Source organism: Arachis stenosperma, chromosome 2 (genome assembly GCF_014773155.1).
Source record: "Arachis stenosperma cultivar V10309 chromosome 2, arast.V10309.gnm1.PFL2, whole genome shotgun sequence".
Classification (NCBI taxonomy): domain Eukaryota; kingdom Viridiplantae; phylum Streptophyta; class Magnoliopsida; order Fabales; family Fabaceae; genus Arachis; species Arachis stenosperma.
This window is the reverse complement of record NC_080378.1, coordinates 103283630-103292979: the sequence shown is the minus strand read 5'-3', so window position 1 is coordinate 103292979 and position 9350 is coordinate 103283630. Positions and strand designations below refer to the sequence as shown.

The following is a 9350-nucleotide window of genomic DNA, read 5'->3' as shown; positions in this document are numbered from 1 at the left end:
CCTCATCAGTTCTTAGCTGAATTCTTGCAAATCTGTGACACTGTCAAGACTAATGGGGTTGACCCTGAGGTCTACAGACTTATGCTATTCCCTTTTGCTGTAAGAGACAGAGCTAGAATATGGTTGGACTTACAACCTAAAGACAGCCTGAACTCTTGGGAAAAGCTAGTCAATGCCTTCTTGGCAAAGTTCTTTCCACCTCAAAAATTGAGTAAACTTAGAGTGGAAGTCCAAACCTTCAGACAGAAGGAAGGTGAATCCCTCTATGAAGCTTGGGAAAGATACAAGCAATTGATCAGAAAATGTCCCTCTGACATGCTTTCTGAATGGAGCATCATAGGTATTTTCTATGATGGTCTGTCTGAACTGTCCAAGATGTCTTTGGATAGCTCTGCTGGAGGATCTCTTCATTTGAAGAAGACGCCTACAGAAGCTCAAAAACTAATTGAAATGGTTGCAAATAACCAATTCATGTACACTTCTGAAAGAAATCCTGTGAACAATGGGACAAATCAGAAGAAAGGAGTTCTTGAAATTGATACTCTAAATGCCATACTGGCTCAGAACAAAATATTGACTCAGCAAGTCAATTTAACTTCTCAAGGTCTGTCTGGAATGCAAAATGCACCAGGCAGTACTAAGGATGCTTCATCTGAAGAAGAAGCTTATGATCCTGAGAACCCTTCAATGGAAGAGGTGAATTACATGGGAGAACCCTATGGAAACACCTATAATTCTTCATGGAGAAATCATCCAAATCTCTTATGGAAGGATCAACAGAGACCTCAACAAGGTTTCAACAACAACAATGGTGGAAGAAACAGGTTTAGCAATGGCAAGCCTTTTCCATCATCTTCTCAGCAACAGACAGAGAATTCTAAGCAGAGCCACTCTGACTTAGCAACCATGGTCTCTGATCTAATCAAAATCACTCAAAGTTTCATGACTGAAACAAGGTCCTCCATTAGGAATTTGGAGGCACAAGTGGGACAACTAAGCAAGAAAATTACTGAACTCCCTCATAGTACTCTTCCAAGCAATACAGAAGAGAATCCAAAAGGAGAATGTAAGGCCATCAACATGGCCGAATTTGGAGAGGAGGAAGAGGCAGTGAACGCCACTGAGGAAGACCTCAATGGACGTCCACTGGCCTCCAATGAGTTCTCTAATGAGGAACCATGGGAATCTGAGGCTCACATTGAGACCATAGAGATTCCATTGGACTTACTTCTGCCATTCATGAGCTCTGATGAGTATTCTTCCTCTGAAGAGGACAAATATGTCACTGAAGAGCAAGTTGCTAAATACCTTGGAGCAATCATGAAGCTAAATGACAAGTTATTTGGTAATGAGACTTGGGAAGATGAACCCCCTTTGCCCACCAAAGAACTGGATGACTTGTCTAGGCAGAGATTACCTCAAAAGAGACAAGATCCTGGGAAGTTTTCAATACCTTGTACCATAGGCACCATGACCTTTAAGAAGGCTCTGTGTGACTTAGGGTCAAGTGTAAACCTCATGCCTCTCTCTGTAATGGAGAAGCTAGGGATCTTTGAGGTGCAAGCTGGAAGAATCTCACTAGAGATGGCAGACAATTTGAGAAAACAAGCTTATGGACTTGTAGAGGATGTTCTGGTAAAGGTTGAAGACCATTACATCCCTGCTGATTTCATAGTCCTAAAGACTGGGAAGTGCATGGATGAATCCATCATCCTTGGCAGACCCTTCCTAGCCACAGCAAAGGCTGTGATTGATGTGGACAGAGGAGAATTGATCATTCAAGTGAATGAAGAATCCTTTGTGTTTAAGGCTCAAGGATATCCCTCTGTCACCATGGAGAGGAAGCATGAAGAGCTTCTCTCAAAACAGAGCCAAACAGAGCCCCCACAGTCAAACTCTAAGTTTGGTGTTGGGAGGCCACAACCAAATTCTAAGTTTGGTGTTGAACCCCCACATTCAAACTCTAAGTTTGGTGTAGGGAGGTTCCAACATTGCTCTGAGTATCTTTGAGGCTCCATGAGAGCCCACTGTCAAGCTACTGACATTAAAGAAGCGCTAGTTGGGAGGCAACCCAATGTTATATTTTATCTATTTTCCTTTGTTATTTTATGTTTTCTGTAGGTTGATGATCATGAGAAGTCACAAAATGAATTGAAAAAGCAAAAAATAGAATGAAAAATAGCACACCCTGGAGGAGAACTTGTTGGCGTTTAAACGCCAGTGAAGCTAGCAAATGGGCGTTTAACGCCCAGTCTGGCACCATTCTGGGCGTTTAACGTCAGAAAGGGGCACCAGACTGGCGTTAAACGCCAGAAAAGGGCAAGAAGTTGGCGTTAAACGCCAGAAATGGGCACCAGCCCGGCGTTTAACGCCAGAATTGGCATGAAGCGCAATTTTTGCACGCCATTTAGTGCAGGGTTGAATTTTCCTTGACACCTCAGAATCTGTGGACCCTACAGGATCCCCACCTACCCCACCACCCTCTCTCTTCTTCTTCACCCATTCACCAATCACCTCAACCACTCTTCCCCAAAAACCCTTCACCTATTAAATCCCATCTTTCTCTTCACCACTCACATCCATCCTTCATAAAACCCCACCTCTCTTCACCCCTATATAAACCCATCTTCACTCCTTCATTTTCACACACCCTAAACACTACTTCTCCCCCCTTTGGCCGAACCACAAAGCCACATCCATCTCCTCTATTTCTTCTTCTTTTACTCTCTTCTTTCTTCTTTTGCTCGAGGACAAGCAAACCTTTTAAGTTTGGTGTGGTAAAAGCATTACTTTTTGTTTTTCCATAACCATTTATGGCATCCAAGGCCGGAGAAACCTCTAGAAAGAGGAAAGGGAAGGCAAAAGCTTCCACCTCTGAGTCATGAAAGATGGAGAGATTCATCTCAAGGGTGCATCAAGACCACTTCTATGAAGTTGTGGCCTTGAAGAAGGTGATCCCCAAGGTCCCTTTTCAAACTCAAAAAAGGTCAACTTTAATCAAAGATTGGACCAAGTCCTCACAGACATTTGTGAAGAGGGCACCCAAAGGAAGAGAGATTCAAGAGGGAAGCCGGTTCAACTGAGAAGGCATGACCTCAAGCCCATCACTAAGAAAAGGATGGAGCAAGCATGAGGAAATTCCTCCTCATGAAATCCCTGAGATACCTCAAGGGATGCACTTTCCTCCACAAAACTATTGGGAGCAAATCAACACCTCCCTAGGAGAATTGAGTTCCAACATGGGACAACTAAGGGTAGAGCACCAAGAACATTCCATCCTCCTCCATGAAATTAGAGAAGATCAAAGAATCATGAGAGAGGAGCAACAAAGACAAGGAAGAGACATTGAGGAGCTCAAGCACTCCATAAGATCTTCAAGAGAAAGAACAAGTCGCCATCACTAAGGTGGACCCGTTCTTTAATCTCCTTGTTCTTTATTTTCCTGTTTTTCGAATTTTCATGCTTATGTTTATCCATGTTTGTGTCTTATGATCATTAGTGTCTTAGTGTCTATGCCTTAAAGTTATGAATGTCCTATGAATCCATCACCTTTCTTAGAAAAATGTTCTTAATTGAAAAAGAGAAGAATTGCATGAATTTTGAATTTTATAACAGATTAATTTTTTTGATGTGGTGGCAATACTTTTGTTTTCTGAATGTATGCTTAAACAGTGCATATGTCTTTTGAATTTGTTGTTCATGATTGGTTGGCTCTTGAAAGAATGATGAAAAAGGAGACATGTTACTGAGGGTCTGAAAAATCATAAAAATAATTCTTGAAGCAAGAAAAAGCAGTGAATACAAAAAAAGGAAAAAAAAAACGAAAAAAAAGAAAGGGGAGAAAGAGAAAAAGAAAGAAAAAGAAAGAAATAAAGTTGTGATCCAAGGCAAAAAGAGTGTGCTTAAGAACCCTGGACACCTCTAATTGGGGACTCTAGCAAAGCTGAGTCACAATCTGAAAAGGTTCACCCAATTATGTGTCTGTGGCATGTATGTATCCGGTGGTAATACTGGAAGACAGAGTGCTTTGGGCCACGGCCAAGACTCATAAAGTAGCTGTGTTCAAGAATCATCATACTTAACTAGGAGAATCAATAACACTATCTGGATTCTGAGTTCCTAAAGAAGCCAATCATTCTGAATTTCAAAGGATAGAGTGAGATGCCAAAACTGTTCAGAGGCAAAAAGCTAAAGCCCCGCTCATCTAATTAATACTGATCTTCATAGATGTTTTTGGAGTTCATTGCATATTCTCTTCTCTTTATCTTATTTGATTTTCAGTTACTTGGGGACAAGCAACAATTTAAGTTTGGTGTTGTGATGAGCGGATAATTTGTACGCTTTTTGGCATTGTTTTTAGTATGTTTTTAGTATGTTTTAGTTAGTTTTTAGTATATTTTTATTAGTTTTTAGTTAAAATTCACTTTTCTGGACTTTACTATGAGTTTGTGTGTTTTTCTGTGATTTTCAGTCTCAAGCTTTTCACTTGGACCTTCATGACACAAGCACATGGTTAGGGACAGCTTGATTTAGCCGCTTAGGCCAGGATTTTATTCCTTTGGGCCCTCCTATCCATTAATGCTCAAAGCCTTGGATCCTTTTTTACCCTTGCCTTTTAGTTTAAAGGGTTATTGACTTTTTCTGCTTGCTTTGTCTTTTTCTTTCTTTTTTTTTCGTAAGCTTTGTGTTTTTCACTGCTTTTTTTTGCTTCAAGAATCAATTTTATGATTTTTCAGATTATCAATAACATTTCTCTTTTTTCATTATTCCTTCAAGAGCCAACAATTTTAACAGTCATAAACTTCACTATAAAAAATATGCACTGTTTAAGCATTCATTCAGAAAATAAAAAGTATTGCCACCACATCAAAATAATTAAACTATTTTCAAGATAGAATTCGAAATTCATGTACTTCTTTTTCTTTTTTCAGAAAACATTTTTCATTTAAGAAAGGTGAAAGATTCATGGAACATTCATAGCTTTAAGACATAGACACTAAACACTAATGATCATGTAATTCTTAAAATAGGTTTCTAATAACAAAAGTTATCACAGAGTTAGGACTCAACAACCTTTATTTTGAGAGGTAGGTGCTTCTTCAATCTGTGGGATGTCTGGCTCTTCAATGGACAGCTTCTTGCACTTTAGCTCCTGTATCTCACGCCCTTGCTTCTGTTGTTCTTTGAGCAGTTTACAGAGCATGCTGTTTTAATTCTGCTGCTCTTCTTTGAGCTAATCCATAGCTTCTTGTGGCTTATTAACAGCTACTTCTAAGCAGGCCCAATAGTCAAATTGAGGAATTTCTGGGAGGAGCTCATGCGCCCTCCTCTTGATGGGGTTGTTTTGAACCTGAGGTCCATCCATGACCTTTTTGGTGATTGGGTGTTCAACTAGGATATACTCATCCACACATATCTTCACCCCCGCATCTTTATATAACAGACTAATCAAGCTTGGGTAAGCCAATTTGGCCTCAGTGGATTCCTTGTTTGCAAATATGTAAATTTCACAAGGAATCAGCTGATGAACCTCCACTACTTTTCCCAGCATAATACAGTGAATTATCACTGTCCTTTTGACAGTGACTTCAGAGCGGTTACTGGTGGGAAGTATAGAACGCCCAATGAAATCCAGCCAGCCCCTAGCAACTGGTTTAAGATCTCCTCTCTTCAGTTGGTTTGGAACACCTTTTGAGTTGGTTATCCACTTGGTTCTAGGGAGGCATATGTCCTCTAGAACTTGATCCAGCTTTTTATCTTTAGCCATTCTCCTATTAAAAGATTCTGGATCATCCTGTAGTTGAGGAAGTTTGAGAACTTCTCTTACTTTATCAAGGTGGAAGTAAATAACCTTCCCTCTGACCATAGTCTGAAAGGTGTGGAAGGCAGTTCCCTCTATTCTTTGCTTATCTGTCAGCCACATATTTGCATAGAATTCCTGGACCATGTTTCTTCCCACATTCATCTCAGGATTAGCTAGGACTTCCCAGCCTCTGTTTCGAATATGCTCTTGGATCTCCGGATATTCGTCTTCTTTCAGATCGAACTTAACTTCTGGGATCACAGATCTTCTGCACACAATTTTGAAGTAATGGTCTGCTTGTTCTTTGGTGCAGAACCTCTCATGCATCCAAGGTAGTTTTGGATTGTTTTCTTTCTTGTCTCTTGGTGTGGTTTATTTTCCTTTAGGGGCCATGATCTCGGTCTTGTTTTAGCTCAGTGATCACGGAAAATCACACCAAACTTAGAGGTTTGCTTGTCCTCAAGCAAAAGAAAAGAAAGAAGATGAATAGAGGGAGAGAAAAATTCGAATAATGGGTTAAGGAGGTTGGCCGAATGTGTATTTAAAAGGGAGGGAGGGAATATGTTTCGAATTTTTAGAAAAAGATAAGATAGAAAGATATGATTGATAAAAGATAAACATGATATGAAAAAGATAAGATTTTAAAATTTAAAAGATATGAAAAAGATATGAGGAAGTGAAATCTGAATTTTTGTTAATGCATCTAAGAATTAAAAAGATTTGGAAAGATAAATGAGGTTTAAAAATGTTTTGAAAAAGAATTGAAAAGAATTGAAAAAGAATTAAAAAGGATTTATAAAATTATTAATGTTTGGAAATAGAAATTGAAAGATGAATATTTGTAACATTTTATGTAGAAAATTATGAATTAAAACATGAAAATTCGAAAAAAATTGAATTGGAAACGAAATTACCTCCTTCTTGCTGTTCTGGCGTTAAACGCCCAGAATGATAGCCATTCTGGCGTTTAACGCCCAGCCAGGTACCCAGGCTGGCGTTAAACGCCAGAAATCTTTTCTTACTAGGCATTTTTCTGAACGCCCAGGATGCTGCTATTTCTGGCATTAAACGCCCAGAATGCTGCCCATTCTGGCGTTTAATGCCCAGAATGATACCTTTACTGGCATTAAACGCCCAGAATGATAGCCATTCTGGCGTTTTAACGCCTAAAATGCCTCTTTGCTGGCATGTTAACGCCAGTGAGCTCTTTTTCTCCGTGACTCCTCTGCTTTATGTTCAGAACCTTCATTTCTCTGTATTATTTACTGAAATGTATTATCAAACATGAATAACAAAATTAAATAAACTCATATAATTGTTATAAACATCTAATTTTTGCTAATGGCTGGGTTGCCTCCCAGCAAGCGCTTCTTTACTGTCTTTAGCTGGACTTTACAGAGCTTTAATCTAGTCTCAGTCTTGAGCATTCTTGCTCAACATTACCTTCAAGATAATGCTTGACTCTCTGTCCATTAACAATGAACTTTTTGTCCGAGTCAATATCCTGAAGCTCTACATAACCATATGGTGACACACTTGTAATCACATATGGTCCCTTCCACCGGGATTTAAATTTCCCAGGGAACAATCTGAGCCTAGAGTTAAACAGCAGAACTTTCTATCCTGGCTCAAAGACTCTGGATGACAGATTTCTGTCATGCCACTTTTTTGCTTCCTCCTTATAAATTTTGGCATTTTTGAAAGCATTGAGTCTGAACTCCTCTAGCTCATTCAACTGGAGCAATCTTTTCTCTCCAGCTACCTTAGCATCAAGGTTTAGGAACCTGGTTACCCAGTAGGCCTTGTGTTCCAGTTCCACTGGCAGATGACAGGCTTTTCCATACACAAGTTGGTATGGAGAGGTTCATATAGGAGTTTTGAATGCGGTTCTGTATGCCCACAGAGCATCATCCAGACTCCGTGCCCAATCCCTTCTACGGATACTTATAGTCCGTTCTAGAATTCGCTTTAGTTCTCTATTTGAGACTTCAGCCTGCCCATTTGTCTGTGGATGATACGGAGTTACTACTTTGTGGTTAATTCCATATCAGATCAGAGCAAAGTCAAGCTGTTTATTGCAGAAATGAGTGCCTCCATCACTGATCAGTACTCTAGGGACACCAAACCTGCTGAAGATATACTTCTGGAGAATCTTTAGCACTGTCTTAGTATCATTAGTGGGAGTTACAATTGCCTCTACCCATTTAGATACATAGTCTACTGCCACCAGAATATAAGTGTTTGAATATGATGGTGGGAAAGGCCCCATGAAGTCAATACCCCATACATCAAATAATTCAATTTCTAAGATCTCTTGCTGAGGCATGGTGTAACCGTGAGGTAGATTACTAGCTCTCTGGCAACTGTCACAGTTACGTAAAAACTCTCGGGAGTCTCTATAGAGAGTAGGCCAGTAAAATCCACATTGGAGAACCCTTATGGCTGTTCGCTCATCTCCGAAATGTCCTCCATATTGTGATCCATGGCAATGCCATAGGATCTTTTGTGCCTCTTCTCTAGACACACATCTACGGATTATTCCATCTGCACATCTCTTAAAGAGATATGGTTCATCCCACAAGTAGTACTTTGCATCAGAAACCAATTTTTTTGTTTGCTGCTTACTGTACTCTTTGGGTATGAATCTCACAGCTTTATAGTTTGCAATGTCTGCAAACCACGGTACTTCCTGAATGGCAAAGAGTTGCTCATCCGGAAAGGTTTCAGAGATCTCAGTAGGAGGGAGGGACGCTCCTGCTGCTAGTTCTATCCGGGACAGGTGATCGGCTACATGGTTCTCTGTCCCTTTTCTGTCTCTTATTTCTATATCAAACTCTTGCAGAAGCAACATCCATCTTATGAGTCTGGGTTTTGAATCATGCTTTGTGAGGAGATATTTTAGAGCAGCATGGTCAGTGTACACAATCACTTTTGATCCTACTAAGTAAGATCTGAACTTGTCAATGGCATAAACCACTGCAAGCAACTCCTTTTCTATGGTTGTGTAATTCTTCTGTGCGTTATTTAAAACATGGCTAGCATAATAAATGACATACAGAAGCTTGTCATGCCTCTGTCCCAATACTGCACCAATGGCATGGTCACTGGCATCACACATTAGTTCGAATGGTAATGTCCAATCTGGTACAGAAATGATTGGTACTGTGACCAGTTTAGCTTTTAGAGTCTGAAAGGCCTGCAGACACTCTGTGTCAAAGACAAATTGTGTATCAGCGGCTAGCAGATTGCTCAGAGGTTTTGCAATTTTTGAAAAATCCTTTATAAACCTCCTATAGAATCCTGCATGTCCCAGAAAGCTTCTGATTGCCTTAACATTGGCAGATGGTGGTAATTTTTCAATTACCTCTATCTTAGCTTGATCCACCTCTATTCCCTTGTTTGAAATTTTGTGCCCAAGGACAATTCCTTCAGTCACCATAAAGTGACATTTCTCACAGTTTAAAACTAGGTTAGTCTCTTGGCACCTTTTCAGAACAAGTGCTAGATGGTCAAGGCAGGAGCTGAATGAGTCTCCAAATACTGAGAA

At 39.9% G+C, this 9350-nt stretch overlaps 1 non-coding gene across 1 annotated transcript; it reads right to left on the bottom strand.

Annotated features, from left to right (window-relative positions):
- Positions 1-213: 213 nt before the first annotated feature.
- Positions 214-321, bottom strand: LOC130965067 (small nucleolar RNA R71). Its single transcript, XR_009081123.1, has one exon. It is a non-coding gene; the product is annotated as a small nucleolar RNA R71 (small nucleolar RNA).
- Between the last annotated feature and the right edge of the window lie 9029 nt (positions 322-9350).